The sequence below is a fragment of the Sorex fumeus genome, unplaced genomic scaffold, assembly GCF_029834395.1.
Source record: "Sorex fumeus unplaced genomic scaffold, SorFum_2.1 ptg000265l, whole genome shotgun sequence".
NCBI lineage: Eukaryota > Metazoa > Chordata > Mammalia > Eulipotyphla > Soricidae > Sorex > Sorex fumeus.
Window position 1 is genome coordinate 53,105 of NW_026606322.1, and position 18,156 is coordinate 71,260.

The 18,156-nt window shown below is 41.2% G+C and overlaps 1 protein-coding gene and 1 pseudogene across 1 annotated transcript in view; both read left to right on the plus strand.

The window, feature by feature from the left end:
• Nucleotides 1-18,156, plus strand: part of LOC130018566 (HSPB1-associated protein 1-like) — a 64,235-nt gene that overhangs the window by 25,817 nt on the left and 20,262 nt on the right. The window lies entirely within an intron of this gene.
• On the plus strand, nucleotides 9,172-10,044 carry LOC130018636 (mitochondrial fission factor-like; annotated as a pseudogene).

Consider the following 18,156-nt stretch of genomic DNA (forward strand, 5'->3'; position numbering starts at 1 on the left):
TGAACTACAAGTAGTGGTCATTGTGATGTCTTCAGTAACATTACCCTAGTCTTAGTAATGATTGCTCTTTCTCCAATAATAGCTTTATTTGTTTGGTTTTTGGGCCTTGTCCACTGGTGCTGAGGACTTACTCCTGGCTCTGTTCTCAGGGATCATCTCTGTGGTGCTTGGGGGACTGCAAATGATGCCAGGGATTGAAACTGGGTCAGCCACATGCAAGGCAATCTCACTGGTCCTCTTTATCATATAGAATCATTTTTATCTAATCTCCTATTTGATTATTTTCAGATAGGAAAATTTTATTGAAAGTTTTAGAATAGGTTTTTTTCTTATACAGCCGATGGTATATAACCATAAAAAGTATTTATATATCATGGTTTGTTGAACATGGTAGACTGTTTAATATTGTAGACTAATAACTATTTGGTAATGTGCTCTTATTTCTGTTTCCAGATGACCAAAAAAGAGCAGTACTAATATGATAAGCTCATACACTTCCATTGCCTTTGGAGTGCCTTCTTTAAGTTATGGCTTTAGGTGCTATTTATAGTGCTTGGTATTGGTTGGAATTTTATCTTTCTATGGGCTGCCTCACCTTTGTTGTGTGGCATGAAAGTGAATACTTAAAGGTTTTCACCACCTCCTTTCAGTAGTTTAGTTTTGCTGGCTCCCTGTCCTTCCCTGAAAACATTTCTATGTTTTTACTTTCAATTCATATGCAACAATTATTATTAACTCTAAAACTAGTTAATTTGAAAGAAACTGTCTGTTTCTAGTCTCGAGAAGTCCAGAACCTTCATCTGGTTTCAGAATTTGTTTAACTTCTACTTAACATGGAGAAATATTCTAGAAACTCACAGTATTTTAAGCACTACTATGAAGTGGCTCTGTGAGTATATCTGTTCATAATTCAAAGGAACTAGAAAATTATCCAGTTCCTTGTCAACTTCTTTAATCTTCTTATGTGGATATGTGGATCTTCTAGTTTATTCCTTAGGTTTTTTTTTTTTTTTTTGGTATGTGTATCTAGTGCCCACGACAATGTCAGCCACATAAAATTAGCTTGTGCTTTTTTCCTTCTTGATGTAATTAATTAATGTTATTACTTCGTCTTGGTTTTTTGTTATCTGTTTGGGCAACACCCTGTGCTACTCCGTGCTACTCCATGCTACTCCTGGCGCAGTGCTTGAGGGTTCCTTCTAAGAGTGAGGGAGCTGGGGAGACCATGTGATACTGCTGACTGAATCCAGAAAAGCATACAGACTTTCAACTGCAACCCTTTGAGCTATCTTCTTGGCTCTCTTTCTTGGTTTTAGCCAAATATATTTACCACTTGTTGAAGTGACCACTAAGACTCTGATTTGAAAATAGAATATGACATTTTTTCCTATTCCTATAAGATTACAAATACAATACTATTAATAGCTAACATTTATCAAGAGCTGACAGGCACCGTTTTTTAACAAACAAACAAACAACTGTCCTCCTGTTGTTTGATTTGCTCGAGCGGGCCCAGTAACGTCTCTATTGTGAGACTTGTTGTTACTGTGTTTGGCATATCGAATATGTCATGGGTAGCTTGCCAGGCTCTGCCATGCGGGCGAAATACTCTCGGTAGCTTGCCGGGCTGTCTGAGAGGGGCGGAGGAATCGAACCCAACTCAACCAGGCTGGCTGCACACAAGGCAAATGCCTTACTGCTGTGCTAATTTTTAAAAAAATTTTATAAGGTTATTCATGATGATTTATTACAATCAATATTCCAACAGGAATCCCACCACCATTACACCTTCCCACCAGTATTATTTCCAATTTTCCCAACCTTCACCCAACCTCCTGGCCAATAGCAGGCCCTAAATAATTTATTTTATATTGAGTCATCCTGAATAGAATTGACAGAACACTAGATGAAGGACAACCATTCGAGCAAGCCAGGTTCCGAAAAGGATTCAGCACGATCGACCATATTCACATGATGACCAAGCTCATTGAGGTTTCTTGGGAGTTCAAGATGCTGCTCTGTCTAACGTTCATTGATTTAAAGAAGGCCTTTGATTCTGTTGAGACTGAAGTGATCATCAAAGCCCTAACCAAACAGGGCGTTCAAATTCAGTACATCAGGATCCTCCGTGAGCTGTATTCTGGATTCACCACCAGGATCTCACCATTCTACAAGGGAGTGATCATCAACGTAAAGAGAGGGGTTCTGCGGGGCGATTCCATTTCACCAAAACTCTTAAGTGCCACCCTCGAGAACATCTGTGACAACTGGAATGGGAAGGAATGGGAGTAAAGATAGACGGTCACCAACTGCACCACCTCTGCTTTGCCGATGACATTGTTCTAATAACACTAAACATTAGCCAAGCAGCACAAATGCTGGCCGACTTCTACCGTGACTGTGGAAAGTTTGGACTTCATGAGAAATGGACTAGTCTCTGACTAGTCTCCATTTGCTCTCAACAGAATGAACATCTCCGAATGCAGCAGTTATGCGTACCTGGGTCGAGAAGTCAACATGACGAATGACCTGGCACCTGAGCTGCACAGGAGGAAGAGCGTGGCATGAACACCTTCAAGAGTGTCAAAGAAATAGCTAAGAGGACAAAGAACCTCCAGCTCTGGGCACATCTCTTCAACTCCACCGTTCTTCCTACACTAACATATGCCTCAGATACCTGGGCCCTACGAAAACAGAATGAGAATGCTATTTGGGTCTCCCAAAGAGGAATCAAAAAGAGCTATGCTTGGAGTATCACACTTCACTCAAGTGAGAGAAGGAATCCTGAGTTCTGACCTCTGTAATCAGGGACGCTGTCTTGTTTGTCAAGGTATTGAAAATCAGATGGGTTGGACTCGTAATGTGATTTGGAGACAACCACTGGACTAGAGTCATTACCGACTGTATTCCACAGGATGTCAAACGATCACGTGGCCACCTATGAGATGGTCAGACTTCTTCGTCAAGACCCTGAGTGATCTGTTTGAGGCTTTTCGTGTTCCTGGAGCAAGCAGATGCCACTGAGCTACACTAGCATGTGACAGGGACAAATGGAGACATTACTGGTGCCCGCTCGAGCAAATCGATGAGTAATGGGATGTCAAGTGATCAAGTGATTGCTTGTTATGAATAATTCACTAAAAATAATCAAAAAAGATTTCCTTAGAAGAAAGTGTGTGAAGATTGTTGTGTCTCACCCTGGAGCCAGTAAGCCCTTTTATAAGTGATTACTGACATGTTGTTACCGGTTAAGCCTTGTGTGTTAATATTTTTGTAAACGAGATTGATTGCCTTTTACTTTACATCCCATCCAATGTAGTATGCTATTCTGGGTATATCAGTGGTGTAGAGTATGAGATGTTGTGGCCGCTTGCTCCAGGAATTCTAAAATTTTGTAGTTAAATTTTTAAACTGGATGGTGACTTTGGGGTCTGAAAGCTTCTCTGCAACTTGTTGATCTCTTTCAAGATTTATTTATGAGTCTCTGGATCATAGTCAGTTAATGAGCTTATATGGCGCCATGGGTGGACATTCACGTTCATGGAAGAACAGGAAGATGGGGGAGGTAAAACATCCCTGACACCATGAGAGCCTGACAGGCACCATTCTGAGTGCTTCATTTATGTTAATTTTCTTCAAGCCTCTTAGAATGGTACGATTATTATCCTGTCTTAGAGATGAGACAGTTAACCCTGAGTATGAAAAAGTCTATAGTGTAAACAACTGTTTAGAATTTTTACTGAAGGTATAATTATGTTTAAAAAAATGCTGATAAAATTTACTTTACAAAACTCATGATTTTAAAGTATGAGTTGCATGGTTGTATCATAAGCACAGCGTGAACAATCATTTCTGGACATTTCATCACCCTCTAAGGAAGTCCAATATCTCATAAACAATTACTTTCCCATTCTATCTTGTATCCTAGCTCCTGCAACCACAAATCAAGTTTCTCTTTTCGTAGATTTGCTATTTGAGATTCATTTGTATTGTACCATGTGTGCATACCTCATCTTTTAAAATAGTAAATAAAATTCCATATAGATGTACCACATTTTGTTTATCTACTCAATGGATTTTATAACAAGCCTTGAATTGGTTCCTTTTTTTTAAGTGTTAAGATAATGTTACTATATGGGTCCCTGACTACAATAATTAAATTTTAAAGTGTGTCTGACAAGGATTGAGGTTGCGGAGGTGGAAGGGGACCCGGGATAATTGGTAGAGGCATAGGGGCATGGGATCATGGGAATGGTGGTGGAATTGGAGGGGGAACATTGTATGCCTAAAATCATATTATAAACAATTTTGTAAAATCATGTCTAATTAAAAATTAACTTATAAATAGAAGATGAATGCAATTCTCAACATTCATGTGCACATTTTTACCTAGACAGATGCGTTCATTTCTCTTAGGTATAAATCTAGAAGTAGAATCGCATACAGTAATGTGGTTGAACCTTTTGGAGCTGCCAAAGCTGTTCTCCAAAGGAATTAAACTTTTGCTTCTTGCCCAAGTTTCTTAGGATTGTAATTTCTCTGCATAGTTACCACAGTTTTCCTTCTTCAAAAATTCTAGCCTTGGGGCTGGAGCCATAGTGCAGCGGTTAGGGCGTTTGCCTTGCATACGGCCGACCCGGGTTCATTTCCCAGCATCCCATATGGTCCCCCGAGCACCGCCAGAAGTGATTCCTGAGTGCAGAGCCAGAAGTAACCCCAGAGCATTGCTGGGTGTGACCCAAAAAGCAAAAAAAAAAAAATTCTAGTCATTGTAGAGGGTGTGATGTCTTACCTCATATATTTCCCTACTGACTTTAGTAAGCACCTTTTCATGTGCTGTTGACCATTTGTAAATTTTGGTTTGAAAAGATAACTGTTTAAGTCTTTGCCTATTTTCTGAATTTCCTCTAGTTTCTTTTAGGGGTTTTGTTTTATGTCTTTTGTAGAATTAACATAGGACTTCATATATTCAAGATACTCAGACCAGTTTTCCAATAATTTCCCATTCTGTGACTTTCTTAATAAAACTTCTCTTCAGATTATTTCTTTGAAATTTAATCTATCCTTCCCACAAGCAGTTTATAGAAATGAATATGTTCACTGTCATTAGAGATACAGAAGTTCAAATTTGGCTTTAACTGTGTGACCTGTGACAAGTAACTTAATTTTTCTGTGTTTTAAAAATGTTCTCAAGGGCTGGAGCTATAGCACAGCGGGTAGGGCATTTGCCTTGCACGTGGCCAATCCAAGTTCGATTCCCAGCATCCCATATGGGTCCCCGAGCACTTCCAGGAGTAATTCCTGAGTGCATGAGCCAGAAATAACCCCTGTGCATTGCCAGGTGTGACCCCAAAAGCAAAAAAAAAAACCAAGTTCTTAAGATTACATATATTCATATTCACACATTATTTAGAGCAGTATCTAGCATGTAGTAAATAGCAAATTTTATTTTAAAATAGGAGTAATTAAAATATATAAAATTAGTCATCTTCATTTTAGAGAAAGTGGACTCATTCAAAGGTAGTGGACTCCACTACCTTCACTACCCAGCCGCCGCCACACTCCAGGACGCTTTCTGGACATTATAAGACACTAAATACCCATTTTCCAGAATTGCCGTACCATATTTGATAGGGTTCAAATATGGTAACACCAACAAGGGCAATTAGAGGTCGCCCCAAAAGCCTCTATTCCTCTCAGAAAGCGGGGAAAGCTACCCAGAGTATTCCGCCGGCACGGCAGAGCCTGGCAAGCTAGCCGTTGTGTATTCGATATGCCAAAACCAGTAATTACAGTGGGTCTCATTCCCCTGACCCTGAAGGCTTCACCAATATGGCAGCATTGAGAATGATGAGAAAGGACAGTCCGATAAACTTTCAAGGCCGAACTAGGCTGCTACAACGAAGGAAGACAAAAATGATCATCTGTACTTTCAATGCACATACACTAGCATCAGATGCATCCATCGAGGACCTGATGGTACAAGCGCAAAAGATCAAGTACGACATCATTGATCTGACCAAGACAAGAAGGCACCAATCTCATCACGCCGTTTTCGACACTGGAGAAGAATTGTTCCTCGGAACATGTGATAAAAGAGGTGTCAGAGGCGTTGATGTCCTTGTCAACACAAACTTGGCCATGAGCATTGATTCATTCGAATGCCTAACAACCCGAATCGGATGTTTATACTTGAATAGATATGGCTCACTGCCAGCAGTTTCTATCTTCATTGTCTATGCACCAACATCCAATTATGATGAAGGAGAAATTGAGAAGTTCTACATGGAGCTGGGGAAGTTCTGTAAAGAAGACCATACCTTCTACAAGGTCATTGTGGGTGATTTTAATGCCAAGATAAGACCGAGATCAGCCGAAGAACTTCACATCAGGACCCATGGCCTAGAATGGAACAAACAGGGTGAGAGACTGTCTGAGTTCATCATGTCGACCAGGACCATCCATGGTAACTCACAGTTCCAGAAGGCAGAATCTAAATGTTGGACATGGGAGTCTCCTGGTGGATGATTCCACAACAAAATAGACCACATCATATTCAATCGACAGTTTTGCCTGACTGATGTCGCTGTTGTGCCAAAATTCCAAACAGGATTGGACCACCGTCTCCTTCGTGCAAAATTCTACTTCACAGAGCGGGGAGAAAGGGCTGCAAAGTTTAAAAAGAGAACTCCCAGAACGACCACCAACTGGGAGCTCTTTGGCACAATTGTGGCAACATGGGAAGATGCCATTGTTGACAACATTGACGAAGAATACGATCGACTGGTTCAGCACCTCCATGATTGTGCGAGGAATGCCGAGAGAGATAGCCACAAAAATCGCTTGTCTTCGAAAACTCTTGAGCTTATTCACCAGCGTGGTTTGGCGCATGCCTCAGGCAACCGCAAGCAAATGTCCAAGCTCGCAAAGCAGTGCAGAGATGCGATCAAGGAAGACGTCAAAGAGAGAAGAGCAGAAGTGCTGGTAGATGCAGCAGAAGCCAGGAAAAGTATTCGTAACGCCCGTCTGTCCTTCGCCAACTACAAGACCAAGATGACTGCCCTCTGACGTCCTGATGGATCTATCACATCTTCCAGAATGGCAATGGAGAAGATTATCCATGACTTATACTCAAATCTCTTTGATAGCCATGTCCATCTGCTGACATACCAAATTCCACAGGATGGATATGTCATTCCCAATGTTCTCCCTTCTGAAATTCAACACGCCATTTTGTCAGTAAAGAAATGAACAGCACCCTACCCAGACAAGGTCAGACCTGAACACCTGAAGAACCTGCCATCAGTACTCATCAATACACTGGCTCGGCTCTTCACATGCTACCTGTCTGAATGCAAGGTTCCAGCCCAATGGAAAACCAGCAGGACTGTACTACTGTACAAGAAGGGAGACATCCATGACATTGGCAACTATCGCCCGATCTGCCTATTGTCTGTCATCTACAAGTTGTTCGCCCGAGTCATCCTGAATAGGATTGGCCGAACACTAGATGAAGGACAACCATGCGAGCAAGCCGGGTTCTGCAAAGGATTCAACACCATCCACCATATCCACATGATAACCAAGCTCATTGAGGTTTCTCAGAAGTTCAAGATGCCGCTCTGTCTAACGTTCATTGATTTAAAGAAGGCCTTTGATTCCGTTGAGACGGAAGCAGTCATTGAAGCCCTAGCTAATCAGGGCATTCAAACTCAATACATCAAGATCCTCCGTGAGCTGTATTACGGATTCACTTCCAGGATCTCACCATTCTACAAAGATGTAATCATTGATGTCAAGAGAGGGGTTCAGCAGGGTGATACCATTTCACCGAAACTCTTCAGTGCCACTCTCGAGAACATCATGCGACGACTGGAATGGGAAGGAATCGGAGTGAAGATAGATGGTCGGCAACTACACCACCTCCGCTTTGCTGGTGACATTGTTTTAATAACACCAAAGCAAAGTGCACAAATGCTGACCAACTTTGACCGTGAGTGTGGAAAGGTCGGACTACAGCTGAATCTTACAAAGATAATGTTTATGAGAAACAGCCTCGTTCCTGATGCCCCATTCGCTCTCAACGGAACGACCATCTCCGGATGCAACAGCATGTGTACCTAGGTCGAGAAGTCAACATGACAAATGATCTGGCACCCGAGCTGCACAGGAGGAAGAGAGCGGCTTGAAACGCCTTCAAGAGCATTGAAGAAATAGCTAGAGAACGAAGAACCTCCGGCTGTGGGCACATCTCTTTGATTCCACTGTTCTTCCTGCATTAACATACACCTCAAAGACCTGGGCCCTATGCAAACAGGATGAGAACGCTATTTGGGTCTCCCAAAGAGGAATGCTTGAAAGAGCTATGCTTGGAATATCACGTTTCACTCAAAGGAGAGAAAGAATCCGGAGTTCAGACCTCCATCGACGATCAAGAATCAGGGATGCTGTCTCGTTTGCCAAGGTGTCAAATATCAGATGGGCTGATCACGTAATGAGATTTAGAGATGACCGCTGGACTAGAGCTGTTACTGACTGGATTCCACGGGATGTAAAAAGACTGTGTGGCCGCCCACCTACCATATGGTCAGACTTCTTCATCAAGATCATGAACGATCGGTTTGAGGTTCTTCATGTTCCTAGAGCGAACAGACGCCATTGGGCTACACTAGCACGTGACAGGGACAAATGGAGAAGTTACTGGCGCCCGCTCGAGCAAATCGATGATTAACGGGAAGTCAAGTGATCAAGTGATCATTTTAGAGAACACTAAAACACTAAAAAAAAAAAAAAGGAAACCTCAAAAGAAATTTAAAAGTACTTGATCTTAGTACCAAAAGAAAATCATTAATTTTTGGCATGTCCCTGCAGGCATTTTTGTGTTTTAAAAATAAACTATTATTGCCAGAATGATAGTACAGTGGGTAGGTTGTTTGCCTTGCCTTGGTCAGTCATTTTTGGATCCTTGACACCCAAGATGGTCTCCCAGCCCTGCTAAGGGTGATCTCTGAGTGCAGAACTAGGAGCAAGCCCTGAGTACCACAGGATGTCGCCCAAAAAACAAAAATAAATTTTAAAAAATATAATATTTTGAAAGCTTGCTTTCTAGTAATATTATCTTAATCACTTAATCACTTAATTTTCCGTTAGTCGTCGATTTGCTCAGCCGAGCGCCCTGGAAGCCGGCGGGCGGCGGTCCTCGCCAGGGACCCTCCAGCGGGCCCAGGGGAACAAAAGTGTCTGACTCCAACATACACTTTGTGAAGCAAGAAAGGATTTAATATGAAGTGTAGAAGCAGATAATGCCAAATTGTGAGCAGTATGTGGTGCACATTTAATGAGTAGGGGGGCAACGTTTCCATCTCCCACTGCTTCCGAGATGGCGGAAATTAGTCGAATTCAGTATGAAATGGAATATACCGAAGGTATTAGCGAATGAGGGTTCCAGAAAAACTAAAAGTCGCACCCCCAAATGCTGACCTGGAACAAGGCTTCCAAGAAGGTGCTCTGAATGCTAGCGTGATCATGCAAGTTCCAGAGAGGATTGTTGTAGCAGGAAATAATGAAGACATTCCATTCTTAAGACCAGCAGATCTTGACCTTATTCAGTCAACTCCCTTTAAACCGTTGGCACTGAAGACACCACCTCGTGTACTAAGTGAGAGACCTTTAGATTTTCTGGATTTAGAGAGACCTGCTCCAACCCCTCAAAATGAAGAAATCCGTGCCATTGGCAGGCTAAAAAGAGAGCGCTCTATGAGTGAAAATGCTGTTCGCCAAAATGGACAGCTGGTCAGGAATGACTCCATGTATGGCATGTCAACTATAGATACAATTGAAGGGACATCAGAAGACATGACCGTGGTAGATGCTGCTTCATTAAGACGACAGATAATCAAACTGAATAGACGTCTCCAGCTTCTAGAAGAGGAGAACAAAGAACGCGCTAAAAGAGAAATGGTCCTGTATTCAATCAATATTATCTTAAGTGTTTTTATTATGGAAGTATTGAGTTTGTGGGCTGGAGTGATAGCACAGAGGTAGGGTGTTTGCCTCGTGCACAGCCTGCCCCGTCAAGCTGGGTTCGATTCCTCCGCCCCTCTCAGACAGCCCGGCAAGCTACCGAGAGTATCTTGCCCGCACGGCAAAGCCTGGCAAGCTACCTGTTACTTATTCAGTATGCCAAACACAGTAACAACAAGTCTCAAAATGGAGATGTTACTGGGCCCGCTTGAGCAAATCGATGAACAACAGGAGGACAGTGTGACAGTGAGTTTGTAATATATAGATTTGAGGTCTTATCATTACAAATCAACATCTCTATGTGTAATACTTTATGTTCACCACTCAAAGTCTTAATTCCATCCTATGCCATAGAGCTGACCCCTTTTACCCAATTTATTTATTTATTTATTTATGTTAAATTTTCATTAGTGAAACACCATGAGGTACAGTTGTAGACTTACAAACTTTTGTGCTTGGGTTTCATTTATACAGTGATTGAGTACCCATCCCTCCACCAGTGCTCATTCTCCACCACTAATGATCCCAGTATCCCTCCCACCCCCCATTCTCCCCATCCCACCCTACCTCTGTCATTCCCTTTTGTTCTCTCTCTCCTTTTGGGTGCTGTGGTTTGCAAAAGAGGCATTGAGTGACAGTCATGTTTCGTCTATAGTCTAATTTCAGCATGCATCTCCCATCCTGGGAGGATCCCCCCAACACCCTTTATTTGGTGCTCCCTTCTCTATCTGAGCTGCCTTTTCCCCTAGCATGTGCGGCTGGTCTCCAAGCCATGCAGTAAACCTCCTGGTACTTATCTCGGCTATCCTTGGATGTTAGTTTCCTATTATGTTACTTTGTGTTTCCCAGATGAATGCAGTCTTTCTATGTCTATCCCTCTTTCTGACTCATTTCGCTTAGCATGATACTTTCCATGTAGTACCACTTGTATGTAAATTTCATGACTTCATCTTTTCTAACAGCTACATAGTACTCCATTGTGTAGATTTACCAAAGCTTCTTTAACCAGTCATCTGTTCTCGTTTCCAAATTTATTAACCCCTTTTGTACACTTTCCTGCTGATAATCTCTAATTTAATCTAAAAGTTTATGTTTCTGTTTTATTTAGTTTTGTTAACGTGCCACACATGAGTGAATTATACAGTGTGCAGTCTATAGAGTTTTTTATTTTTTCAGATTTAATGTATCTGAGCATGTGTCTTGACATTATGTTGAGTGTGACTTTTTTTTTTTGAATCATCATGAGATAGTTACAAAATTTTCATGTTCGAGTTCCAGTCAATCAGTGATCAAATACCCATCCCTCCACCAGTGCACATGCTCCTCCACCACTGACCCCCCCAACCCTTCTTGCCCCTCCCCCTTCCATAGCAGACAGTTTTCCCCATTCTCTGCTGTCTACTTTTGGGCATTATGGTTTGCAATGTAGATACTGGGAGGCTATCACGTTTGGTCCGTTATCTACTTTCAGCACACATCTCCCATCCCAAAAGATTCCTCCAACCACTATTGACTTAGTGATCCCTTCTGTATTCTAGCTGCCTTTTTGATGAGTTGTTGAATTCTGTTTGCTAGGATTTTGTTGAGTATCTTTGCATCCGTGTTCATTAGGGATATTGGCCTGTAATTCTCTTTCTTTGTGGAATCTCTGTCTGCTTTTGATTATCAGAGTGGTATTTGCTTCATAGAACTGTTTGGAAGTGTTTCTGATTCTTCGATTTCCTGGAAAAGTTTGAAAAGAATTGGGAATAAGTCCTCTCTAAGGATATGGAAGAATTCACTAGTGAATCCATCTGGGCCAGGACTTTTGTGTTTGGGGAGACTTTTTATTACCGTTTCAATTTCCTTGATGGTGATGGGTCTGGTCAGGTACTCTTGGTTCAGCCTCAGAAGACTAAAGGAATCCAGGAATTGATCCATTTCCTTGAGGTTTTCTTGTTTTGTGGCATAAAGATTCTCAAAGTAATCTCTGAGGATCCTTTGAATTTCTGTAGTTTCTGTTGTGATATCCCCCTTTTTGTTTCTGATTAGGTTTATTAGGTTTCTCTCTCTCTCCCTTTTTTTTTGTGAGTCTTGCTAGAGGTTTATCAATCTTATTTATTTTCTCAAAGAACCAGCTCTTGGTTTCATTGATCTTTTGGATTGTTTTGGGGGTTTCCATCTTGTTAATTTCTGCTCTAAGTTTTATTATTTCTTTTCTCCTGCCTGGGTTAGGCTCCTTTTGTCGGTCATTCTCCAAGCTCTTAAGCTATGAAGTTAGGTTACTTATGTAGGCTCGCTCTTCCTTCCTGAGGAATGCTTGGTAACTCCTGTCTTCATTTTCATTTGTTTCCAAAAATCTTTTTATTTTCTCTTTGATTTCCTTTCTAAACCACTCCTTGTTCAATAGTGAGCTGTTTAATTTCCTGGTGTTTGATTTGATTTTCTCTTTATGAGTGTGATTCGCTTCTCAGTTTGATTCACTTCTCCGATTTTCAGTGCATCATGGTCTGAGAAGATCATTAATATAATCTCTGTCTTCCTCATTTTATGGAGATATGCTTTGTGGCCCTGCATGTGGTCTATCTTGGAGAATGTCCCATGCACACTTGAGAAGAATGTGTATTCAGCTTTTTGAGGATGAAGTGTCCTTTCTGTATATATCTTCTAAGCCCCTTTCTTCCATTTCTTCCCCAGATAAAATATGTCCTTACCAAGCTCGAGTCTGGTTGATCTATGAGAGGTGATAAAGTGGTGTTGAAATCTCCCACTAGTATTATGTTGCTTTCTGTGTCTTTCTTCAAGTCTGTGAGTAGTTGCTTTAAGTGCATTGTTGGTCCCTCATTAGTTGCATATACATTTAGGAGTGTAAGTTCTTCCTGATGTACAGATCCCTTGATCAATAAGAAATGACCTTCGTTGTCTCTTGTGACCTTCTTCAGTCTGAAATCAATATGGTCAGATACCAGAATGGCCACCCCAGCTTTTTTGAGGGAGTTGTTTGCTGTAGAATTATTTTCCAACCTTTGACTTTGAATGTGTGTTTGCTTTGACTGTTAAGATGTGTTTCTTGCGGGCAGCAGAATGTTTGATTCAATTTTATGATCATCCTGCCACTCTTTGTCTTTTAATTAGTATGTTTAGCCCATTGACATTGAGAGAGATTATTGTTATGTGGTTTTGTCCCATTTTTCTGCCAAAATTTGGTGTATTTGAGGGGCTTGTCTTAAGTAGCCCATTTAGTTGTTCTTGTAACCATGCGTTTGAGTCTATGAAGTTCCTGAGTTGTTGTTTGTGAAACTGTGTGTTGTTCCTTCTGATATAAATCAGAGTCTAGCTGGGTAAAGTATTTGTGGTGAGGCATTTATTTCATTGATTTTTTTTTTCACTATAGTCCACCACTGTCCTTGGACCCTGGTTTCATCAAATAGTTGGCTGTAAATCTTAAGGATGCTCCTCTATAGGCAGTTTTTTTCTTTGATCTTGCTGCTTTCAGAAGTTTGTCTCTGTCTGTGGTTTTCATCATTCTGATGAGGATGTGTCTTGGTGTATTTTTATTTGGGTTTCTTCTAGCTGGTACCCTTTGGGCCTCCTGAATCTGGTTGCATGTGCTCTGCAGCTCTGGGAACATCTTAGCAATGATGTCTTTGACAATTTATTCTTCGTCAGGCTTTTCTTCCTGCCCCTCTGGCACTCCAGTGATTCTTAATGTTATTCCTCTTGGCTGCATCCCAATTTTCTCTTGACATCTGTTGCTTCATTTTGAGGCTTTTCCATTTTCTGTTATCTGGAGAGTCTCTGCACTTCTTGGAGCTCACTGATTTTGTCCTCAGCAGCTGTTACTCTTCCACTGAGTTTTTCAATTCACCGAGCCGGCTTTTCAGGTCTGTCATTTCTGTTTGTAATTTTGTTTGCATTTCCAATATTTCTGCTCTCAAATCCTGTTGTGTTTTATTGGTGATGTGTTCCATTGTTTCTTTTAGCTCCCTATATATCCTTAGTAACTCCCTTCTAAATTCCTTGTCAGAGAGCTTGTCTAGCGCACCATTACTGGTTGGATCTTCTGGACTAGTTTCTTCACTAACTAAGCTTGGTGTGCTTCTGCATTGCTTTACCATTGCGACCTGTCAGTTTAGACTTTCACGCACACTGTTACTGTTTTGTTTTTGGTGCAATATTAATTGATATGGGGCTAATAAATTATTGGCCTAATGTGTTTTTGGTGATCGGGCTACCCTAGTGAAAGTTCCACCTAAGAGGATAATTTATGGTTCTTATGGGACATGGGTGAGATACTCTTGGTAGCTTGCCGTGCTCTCTGAGAGATAGCACTGGATAGGGCTGGAGCGATAGCACAGTGGGTAGAGCGTTTGCCTTGCACGCGGCCAACCCGGCCAACCCAGGTTCCATTCCTCTGCCCCTCTCCGAAAGCCTGGAAGCTACCGAGAGTGTCTTGCCTGCATGTCAAAGCCTGGCAAGCTGCCCATGCCGTATTCTATATGCCCTTCTGTGTGCAAAGCATGTGCTCAGCCTATTGAGTCATCTCTCTGACCCTTGATTTATTTTTACAATTCTTTTATTTGTATTATTTAGATTGCTTAGAAAGTTTTAATTTGTAGTCTTTGAAATAACCCTTGAGCCTCTTTGAAAATAGGCTTTGCCTGCATTTTTCATGATCACTCTAGGATAGCTGCCAAGAGGAGGATGGCCTAGTCAGAGAGCAGGAGCATCAGTAGCCACACTGCCCAGTCAGCAGCCTGGGCCATTCTGACACGCTCTCTTCATGGTGTGTGGTGACTTGATGGCTCCCGGCCGTCCTGAAGCCCAGGCATTACGCTGCTTCTCCACATTCGGCCTTCCTGTGCAGTAGGAAGAGCCTTACCCCTGCTCCCTCTGTCCCAGCTGCCCTTTCCCATCTGTTTTTCATGCTGCAACCAGACACAGGTTTTTGGTTTTCTTAAAACCAACAATTTCTTTGTTCTCCGATGAGCATCTTTAAATTCCTTATATATTAAAAATATACTGTAATTATTGCTGTTGTGTTTCTCAGTTTATTCTTTGTCTTTTGCTTTTCATTTTTACCAAATAAAATCATATTGTTGCATTAACTTTTTGTTTGTTTTGTTTGGGGGCTACATGCAGCTGTGCTCAGGGCTCACTGCTGGCTCTGTGCACTGTGATTACTCCTGGCTTTGTGCTCAGAGCTTACTCCTGGCTCTATGCTCAGGGATTACTGCTGACTCTGTGCTCAGGGATCACTCCTGGAGGGGCTGGGGGAACCTTATGTGGTGTCAGGGATTGAACTTGAGTAGGCCATATGCAAGGCAAGCACCCTGCCATTCTCTGCCTTTTAATTAACAATTTGATTCTTAATGTCATTGTCACTGTCTTCCCGCTGTTGATTGACTTGCTCGAGCGGGCCCAGTAACATTGTGAGACTTGTTACTGTGTTAGGCCTATCAAATATGTCACTGGTAGCTTGCCAGGCTTTGCCATGAGGGCAAGATACTCTCGGTAGCTTGCCGGGCTCTCCAAGAGGGGCGGAGGAATCGAACTCATATTTAGAAATTTCTTTTGTATCCTGAACATAGATAATATTTTAATAGTTTCTTCTAATTGGATAGTATTTCTTTTCATTCTTAACATATGCATCAATATGTATATTGACATACTATCTTACAGGTTTTCCCCAAATGATTAAATTGGACTAATACCTTTTATTTCAGTACCATTTATAGAATGATCTTTTCCATCTAACTTTGGAAGTTGTCTTCACTATGTGAGTATGAACACTCCTATATATCCCAGCATCTACTTCTGGGTCAGGTATTAGGCCATGAGTCTTGACGTTAATACAATTTTTTTTTAAAAAAAGAAAAAGATCTTAGTAAACTGTGTGTATTTTACTACTTAAAAAAGGAGAAATTTTCCCAGTTTCTTATTTTTTCCTTACTCTTGTTTGAGATACTAAATTTTATTCCTCTGAATGAATTTTGAAGTAAAAAAAAATTACATTTTAAAAAATCCTACTGGACTTTTAAATGAATAGAGGAGAATTCATTGAGTGCTATAAATTAGGAAATAATCTACATTGTAATAATACTTTATCTTTCTACGTAAAAATTAGTTGATTTCACTTTCTAAATTAAGTTTCTCACTGGAGAGATAGTACAGGAATAAGGCAGTACATGTGCCATGGCTGTGACCTTGGTTTGATCCTTGGCACTCTAAATGGGCTCTGCACTGCCAGAGGACTCTGCACAGCCTGAGCACAGCCAGGACTAGCCCCTGATCACTACCAGGTGTGACCCAAAAATTATTAAAAATTTTTGTTTTTCTTTCAGTAACAAGAATTGGCATTTTCATATAGGTCCACAAATTTCTTACAATGTTGGAATTTTTATAATTATTGTGAAGGAGATAGTTTTGCCTATTATTTTTCTGTAATAATTTTCTGTGGTACATAAACTATTTATTTTTGTCTATTTATTTGTTATCTTGCCACCTGTTTCTGTCTTATTCTTGTGGGTTTTCAGAGAAGACGAGGATATGATCTTAGCGGTAATTTTGCTTCCTTTGTAGTGGATTTCTTATTTCTCTCTTAGGTCTTTGTTAGAATTTTCAATAGTGCTTGAAATAAAGTGGTGCTTATTAGCATATTTAAATGCACTGTATCTCAGTTTATTTTATAAAGTAATGAACAAAATTTGAAATCATTTTGAATCAAATTCATTTGCTAACTAACATATGGGCTTGATGACAATACTATCTCAACTGGCAGTAATTAGGCAGGCAGTTGTAGAAATAACCCTAAATATTTGGAGTTGGGGGTGGAGTGGTGATAAAAGTCTTGTTCAATGCCCACATTTCCTGTAGTGTTTCTTGCTGGTAAAAGGATGAAATATTACAAAATGGAGAGATAATTTGATTTTCTAATGTGCAAAAACCTTTTAGACTCCTTTTTATGAGTTAAGAACACATTCAGTTGCACCATTTCTAAATCTTGAACTCGAGCTTCATTTTACCTTACAGTTTGAAGTGAATGGAATTTGTGGTTGCTGAGGCTATTTCAGTGTTAAATAAAAGAAAACAATAATAGCTCTAGAAAGGAGTCATTCCACAGCATAGAATAAGCTGAGAGGGGCTGGAGCGATGGCAGAGCCGGTAGGGCGTTTGCCTTCCACACAGCCAATCCCAGCAATTCCCATATGGTCCCCTGAGCACTGCCAGGAGTAATTCCTGGGTGCGTGAACCAGGAGTAGCCCTGTACATCTCCGGGTGTGACTCAAAAAGGAAAAAAAGAAGCTTAGAAAAATAACTGCCACCCAGAAAGATTGTGATAACCAAATGAAAACAGTAACTGCTCTTGGTACTGCCAGGAGAAGCGAAAAGACTCTTCTGAGTTCTGTGTTTAAGTGAAACAGTCCTTATTTCCATATTCTATCTATTGTAGTTTCCCCTGACAGTAACAGTTCTCAGATAGAATATTTATATTTCTAGATTCCCTTAGATTTGTTTGTTTGTTTTTGATTTTGACCCCATCTGGAAGTGCTCAGGGATCACTCCTGGTGGTGCTTGGGGGAGCAGTGCTGGGAATTGAACCTGAGTAGGTGGCGTTCAGAGTCACACCCTACCTACTGTACTCTCTCCCCAGCCCTGTAGATTTTCTTTTCTTAAATGACAGAACTTTCTGTGACGGAAAGTTCTGAGGCTGCAGTGCACACTTGCCTGTAAACACTGGCCTTCTGGAGTCCTGCTCAGTCCACTACAGGTAAGTGACTCTAGTGTCTGTATTTGAGTTGCATTGGATTTTTTTTTTTTCCATCAAAGTTAGACGCTAATGTTGGGGAGGGGCGGGGCATGTGAGAGGTTGAACACACCCTGCAGTGCTCAGGGCTTACTCCTGGCTCTGCACTCTGCAGTTGCTCAAGGGCCCAAGATGTGGTGCTGAGATGTGGTGCCAGGTCAGCCACATGCAAGGCAAGCACCTTACCCTTTCTACTCTTGCTCTGGCCCTTGATTTGGGTTGAATTCTGTGAAAGTGAAAACTTCAGGATATTGTGATATCTTTGGGCTTACCTTGCAGCATACTGAAATAAATGATTGAGAAATCTTTTGTTTCTCAGCACCAGGCAGATTCTGGCCACAGATTGG